At 42.9% G+C, this 7,169-nt stretch overlaps 2 pseudogenes across 2 annotated transcripts; both read right to left on the reverse strand.

The window, feature by feature from the left end:
- Positions 1 to 2,411: 2,411 nt before the first annotated feature.
- On the reverse strand, positions 2,412 to 3,832 carry LOC309641272 (ferritin light chain pseudogene; annotated as a pseudogene). Its single transcript has one exon. The product of its transcript is annotated as a ferritin light chain pseudogene (transcript).
- A 1,950-nt stretch (positions 3,833 to 5,782) lies between these two features.
- Positions 5,783 to 6,949, reverse strand: LOC309641270 (cytohesin-2 pseudogene; annotated as a pseudogene). Its single transcript has one exon. The product of its transcript is annotated as a cytohesin-2 pseudogene (transcript).
- Between the last annotated feature and the right edge of the window lie 220 nt (positions 6,950 to 7,169).

Consider the following 7,169-nt stretch of genomic DNA (forward strand, 5'->3'; position numbering starts at 1 on the left):
TCCTCTTTTTATCATTATTAAGTGACTCTACCCTGGTAATCATTTTTGCTCTGAAATCTACTTTGTCTGATATTAATATAGCCACTCAAGCTGTATTTTGATTACTTCTAGCATTATATACATTTCCCCCATTCATTTAGGTTTTTTGACTAATTATAAACTCACAGAAATTTGCAAAAGTAGTACAAAGAGGTCACATGTACCCTTTATCTAGCTTCTCCCAATGACAACATTTTACTTTACTATAGTATGATATAAAAACAAGGAGGGCTTCCCTGGTGGCGCAGTGGTTGGGAATCTGCCTGCCAATGCAGGCGACACGGGTTCGTGCCCCGGTCCGGGAGGATCCCACATGCCGCGGAGCGGCTAGGCCCCTGAGCCACAACTACTGAGCCTGCGCGTCTGGAGCCTGTGCTCCGCAACGGGAGAGGCCGCGACAGTGAGAGGCCCGCGCACCGCGATGAAGAGTGGCCCCCACTCGCCACAACTGGAGAAAGCCCTTGCACAGAAACGGAGACCCAACACAGCCAAAAATAAAAAAAAATTTAAAAAAAAAACAAGGAAATTGACATTTGTGCATTCAATAGTCATTTTTCAGATTTCACCAGTTTTTACATGTACTCATTTGTGAGATGTGTGTATGTAGTATTCTATGAAATTTTTCTCACATGTATAGATTCATGTAACCACCCCACTGACCTTTTTTAACAGTTTTGTTGAGATATAATTTACATATCATACAATTTACCCATTTATGTATACAGTTCAATGGTGTTTAATAAGAACTGTGCAACCATCACCACAGTCAATGTATTTATTTATTTATTTAGGTTTTTTTTTTTTTTTTGGTCGTGTGCGTGGCACGCGGAACGTCCCTGACCAGGGATCAAACTTGCACCCCCTGGAGTGGAAGCGAGGAGTCTTAACCACTGGACTGACAGGGAATTCCCACTTCAGTCAATTATAGAATGTTTTCATCAGCCCAAAAAGAAACCTCACACTCATTAGCAGTTACTCCCCATTTCAGTCCCCACTCCAATAATAGGCATCCATGAATACTTTCTGTCTCTATAAATGTACCTATCCTGGACACTTAATGTGAATAGAATCACACAATATGTGACCTCTTGTGTCTGGCTGTTTTCACTCAATAGATTGTTTTCAGGTTTCATCTATGTAGCAGTGTGTATCAGTATGTCATTTTTGTCTAAGGCCAAATAGTATACAATTATGTGAGTATACCACATTTTGTTTATCCATTCATTAGTTGATGAACTTTTGGGTTGTTTCCACTTTTTTGACTATTATGAATAATGGTGCTATGACATTCATGTACAGATTTTTGTGTGTTTTCATTTCTCTTCATTTCATTTCTCTTCAGTATACACCTAGGAGTGGAACTGGTGGGTCATATGGTAACTCAATGTTTAAGATTTCAAGGAAGTGTTTTCCAAAGTGGCTCCACTATTTTATAGTCCTATCAGCAATGTATGAGGTTTCCAATTTCTCCACATTCTCACCAAAATTTGTTATTGTTTCTCTTTATTTTAGCCATCCTAAGGGATGTGAATTTGTATCTCATTGTAGTTTTGTAGTTCCCTAAAGATTGATGTTGAGCATCTTTTCATGTGCTTAACTGGCGATTTGTATATTTTCTTTGGATAAATATCTCTCTGGTGCCCTTTTTTTTTTAATTTTTTTTAATTTTATTTTTGGTGCCCATTTTTTAATTAAATTATTTGTGTTTTGAATGTTGACTTGTAGTATTTCTTTATATATTCTGGTTGCTAGACCCTTATCAGATATATGATTTGTAAATATTTTCTCCCATTCTGTCTTACTTTCTGGATAGTATCCTTTGAAGCACAAGATTTTTAAATTTTACTGAAGTCTAATTATCTACTCTTTTTCTTTGGTTGCTTATGCATTTGGTGTCAAATCCAAAAAACCATTGCCTAATCCAGTGTCACCAAGATTTACACCTATGTTTTCTTCTAAGGGCTTTATAGTGTTAGCTCTTACATGATAAGTCTTTGATGTATAGAAGTCCAAATTCATTCTCTGTGGCAAGATCAGCCTAGGTGTAAACTTAAGGTTTTTTTTTTTTTTTTTTTTAAATTATTATTTATTTATTTATTTATTTGGCTGTGTTGAGTCTTCGTTTCTGTGTGAGGGCTTCCTCTAGCTGAGGCAAGCGGAGGCCACTCTTCATCGCGGTGCGCGGGCCTCTCACTATCGTGGCCTCTCTTGTTGCGGAGCACAGGCTCCAGACGCGCAGGCTCAGTAGTTGTGGCTCATGGGCCTAGTTGCTCCACGGCATGTGGGATCTTCCCAGACCAGGGCTCGAACCCGTGTCCCCTGCATTAGCAGGCAGATTCTCAACGACTGCGCCACCAGGGAAGCCCAACTTAAGGTTTTCTCAAGACTTTTCTGGGCCTGTACCTTTCTCTGAGCATGTGCAGTCACTTTTTAGTTTTCCCCATATATGCAGTTACCTTTGAATGTTCTTGTCTTCACTTGGTTTCCAAAAAGGGAAAAGAGAAAAATGAAGGGAGGTGCAAAAACAATGGTCACCCACGTCTTTGTCTGCACCTCTGTGATCAGAAACAGCAATCAGAGATCAGAGCACAGATCACCAACATTTGGGGGAGGGGGCCCTTTTTGCCCACTCTGGATCCCACAAGCTGCCTGCAAGCTGCTCCTTGAACGTGTGCACAGCTGCCTGCCATAGGACTGGGAGTGGAAGATGGGTAGCTGCTACTGTGTTAAGAGCTAAAATGATCAAAATTAACTACAATTTACTCTCTAAGCCTTCAGTAGACTCCAGAATTCCAAAATAGTTACATCAGACAGATGCTGCCAATGCAATTGTTGTCTAGGAGGAGAGACAGATCTCTGTTCCTTCCTACTCCACCATCTTCCCAGAATTCTCTCTAGCTTCTTGAACATATGGAATAAAGTTATAAGTGTTTTAATATCCTTGTCTACTAATTCTAACGTCTATATACTTTTTTTTTTCTGCAAAAAGCTTTATTGTTTCCATTTGGTCCAAGGCTTGGGAGAGAGCTCCAGGATGGTTAAAAAGCTGCCTAGTGGCTGCAGAGAGAGGCTTCAGGCAGAAGCCCTGATACCAGAGGGGCTCCTCAAAGGCCACTGGGCTCCAGAGGCTCATAGTCATGCTTGATGGTGAGTCTTTCGAAGAGATAATCACCCAGCCAGCCTGGGGACCAGCCCACTTGTGGAGGTTAATCAGGTGGTCAGGTGTCGCCCATCTTCTTGATGAGTTTCTTCTGCTCATCTAGGCTGTGGCTCTCCAGGAAGTCACAGAGGTGGGGGTCTGTGTGGACAGAACCCAGGGTATGCAGATCCAAAAGGGCCTGGTTCATATTCTTCTCCATGAGAATGTCAGCTTCCATAGCATCCTGGGTTTTTGAGATGGTTTCTGCACATCCTGCAAGAGGATGCAGCCGCAGGGCTGGTTTTGCATTTTTGCGCCCTCGCAGTGCTTCTCCCGGGCTAGCGCCCTCCAGAGCTACATCCTCTTGATCGAAATAGAAGCCCAGGGAGAGGTAGGTGTAGGAGGCCCACCGATGCATTTGACTAGGCTGTGAATGTCAGCCTCCATCTCAGTGGAATAATTCGACAAATCTGGGAGCTCATGATTGATCAGCAATAAGGAGCTAAGCTCAAAAAATTGTGTTGGCTGGTCCTGGAGGCTGAGGATAGCTGAGTGGTTGGTTCTGAAGGTTGGGACTGGAAAAAAATTTTGGAGGGTAGTTGGAGGCTGGAGGAAGGGGCATCCCTGGGTCTGTTCCATTCAAACACAGTTGAAGCAAGAGACAGATCCTACCCTGCCCCCCGACCATGGAGGGCACTGCCTAACACCTGAATACTTTCTGAATTAGTTTCAATTGATTGAATTTTCTTCTCATAATGGGTCCTATTTTCCTACTTCTTTCCATTCATGTTAATTTTTGATTGAGTGCCCAGACATGAATATTACTTTGTTGTGTTCTGGATATTTTTGTATTTCTATAAATATTCTTGAGATTTGTTCTGAGGTGCAGTTAAATTACTTGGTAATAGTTTGTTTCTTTCAGGTCTTGCTTTTAAGCTTTGTTAGACGGGGCCAGAGCAGAGTTTGGTCTAGGGCTAATTTTTCCCCACTACTTAGGCTTCTAAGGACTCTACCCAGTCATTTGCAAGATTTTCTACCCTGGCTGCTGGGAGTAGGCACTATTCCTGGTCTTATGTGAGATTCAGAGATTGCTTTCTTTAATTGTTTCAGGCGGTTCTTTCCCCACTCTAAGTGGTTTCCTCACGTATATGCACTAAACAATACTCAGGAAAACACCTAAGGAGAACCTCTAAAGATCTCTAGAAATCTCTCAGTGTATAGCTCTCTCCTTTCTGATACTTTGCCCTGTACTCCCTAGCTACCTTGGCCTCCATCTCCTTAACTCAGGGTAACGGCCAGTCTCCTCCTAGGTTCTTCCTCCTTGTGCCATGACCTGGAAATTGTCTCTGGGCAGTAAGCTGAAACAATCATAGGGTTCACCTCATTTATCATTCCTTTTTTTTTTTTAATTTTTATTTATTTTTATTTGGTTGTGCTGGGTCTTAGTTGTGGCAGGCGGGCTCCTTAGTTGTGGCTTGTGGGCTCCTTTGTTGTGGTATGCGAACTCTTAGTTGCGGCATGCATGTGGGATCTAGTTCCCTGACCAGGGATCGAAACCAGGCCCCCTGCATGGGGAGCACAGAGTCTTAACCACTGCGCCACCAGGTAAGTCCCTCATTTGTCATTCTTAAGTAATCACTGTCCTTATTACCTGACATTCAATGTCTTGAAAACAATTGTTTCATATATTGTCTAGTTTGATTAGATCAGATCCCTGTTACTCTATCTTGGCCAGAGCAGTAGTTCTGGCATTTTTCCTGCATAGCTCTTTCTTCATCAGCAACCTACCCTGGTTTTCCAGGTGCCTATTGCTAAAACAGAGAAAAGGTATTGATTTCTGTATGTTTTCCTTAATAAGAGATTGTCTCTGAGTGGAAATGGGGAGTGAGACTGTTGGGGCTGGTTATTTTTTCATAACATATATTATAGAGTTGAATGACTCTTTTAAACCATGTGCTTGTGTAATTTTGATAAAAATTTAAAATTTAAATACAAAATAGTAAATGGTAATGGGACATCCTTACTAGTTTATGATTTTAAATGAAATGCTGTAGTGTTTTACCATTTAGGATAATATTTGTAATTTGTTTGGATATATAGCTTTTATTATATTTAAGTTGTTTCCTTGAATTCTTATTTACTTAGACTTATTGTTACTTATTTATATTGTTATGCATAAACACTGACTTTTGTGAAAAGTTTTTCAGCATTTATTAATAATAATCCTAATACGATCATAATAAGTTATAGTGATTGGTTTTCTCAATATTAAACCACCCCCACATTCCAAAAATAATGTTTACTTAGTTGTGAGTATTATTCTTTTGCACACTGATGGATTCTTTTTGCTAATGTTTTATTTAGAATAACCACCCCACCAAGTAGGAAATCTCCCACTTTTACTTATTTGTTTATTTATTTATTTGGTGTTTAAATAATTAATGATTACCAACAGCGTGTTGATTACAAATAAAAGAGAGGTGCTAGAGGTGATGAATTTTCCAAATAGGGCACCAGGATCCACAGCTGCAGGACCCAGCCAGCCACTGGGGCAGGCAGTTCTATAATAAATAATGGAGTGGGGGCAAAGGGGCAGGGCTGTTCCTACTTCTTAACAGAAATCCACTTCTTCCTTGCTGCCAGCAACTCTAGAAGGGGCCCGTGCTCACAGCTGCCTGGACGGACTTGATCCACTGGTCCTTCTCCTCCTGCATGGGGGCCGAGATCAGGTACACCACATGGTTTCCCTCAACCATCCAACCATCTGCCTCCATTTTGCAGGCTTTGATGAGCTGCTCCTTGTTATTAGGGATATAAAGCTCAAAGCAGTTAGGTTTCTGGGTGTCATCCACCTCTCTGATGCTCAGATTCTTCAGGGGGATGATTCCTCTGGGCTCCCTGTCTGTCGTCTACTCAAAATAGTAGAGGCAGTTGTCTATGAGGATTAACCAGCGCTGCTTCCACTCTTCACCTGGCCCCCTTTCCCTCCCAGCTTAAGAAGCCAGCCCTGCAGGTGCTGGCTAAAGAAAGTCAGATCATCCCCATCATCCTCTGGAATCTTGAAGGGCTCATTTTGGGTGTGGTCCTAGAGGTTCCTGATCAGCTCCTCAGGCAGGTCCCACCCTACTTGCTGTGCTGGTTCATGGTCACAAAATGCTCTGGGCCTGGCTTGTTCCCAGATGTTGGGATTGTGAAGGCTGGTGTTCAGCATTATCCCGGGCAAAGGACAGCACATAGCACACATGTGTGGACTCGAAAACCCCAAGGTTGCACCAGCAGTATTGCTGGGCAAAGGCTTCCATCATCTGGTCAATCTTCTGGGCCTCTCTGGGGAGGCAGGAAGCTCCATAGAAATTGCCTGAGGGCCTGCACCAGTCACGCAGATCCATGAAGGTATGGAGCATTGCTAGGTTCAGCTTTTCCCTCTCCCCTAGGTAGTCCCTGCGGCTGTCTTGTTCAGGCCCTTGCCCTTGAACAGGAAACAGGAAGTGAACACCTTGGGTGTGTACTGGAGAAGTTTGTTCTCCACCAAGAACTAGATCCCCCTTCTTGGGGTCCTTGTTGGAGTTCTAACCATTGCCATGTTCCAATCCTATTGCAAGGATTCACTGCCCTCACTGGCCTCCAGGCCATCTCGCTCATGACTTCGCTGAGCTCCTCCTGCAGGTAGTGGATCTCCAGCAGCAGCTTCTGCTTCAACAGTGAGACATTCTCCAGCTCCATCTGCTCCTCTGGAGTTGGGTCTGGGTGCTCACAGACACTGCCCTCCATGGCTACCAAGGCCCCAACGGGCAGTCCTGGATCTGAAGTGGCCTGTGGGTGCAGGTCAGCCAGCTCAAATGCCCCTGGGCGGCTGCCACCGCCTAAACAAGCAGAAAGAAAACAAAAAACAAAAAACTACAGGAGGATAGTAGAGAAACTGGAATAGCTGCCATGTAATAAAAAGAACATAAGTTTATAAGTCAGAAAATGACATTTAGTATTGTGAAAA

This window comes from Balaenoptera physalus, assembly GCF_965194825.1.
Source record: "Balaenoptera physalus genome assembly, chromosome: 13".
NCBI lineage: Eukaryota > Metazoa > Chordata > Mammalia > Artiodactyla > Balaenopteridae > Balaenoptera > Balaenoptera physalus.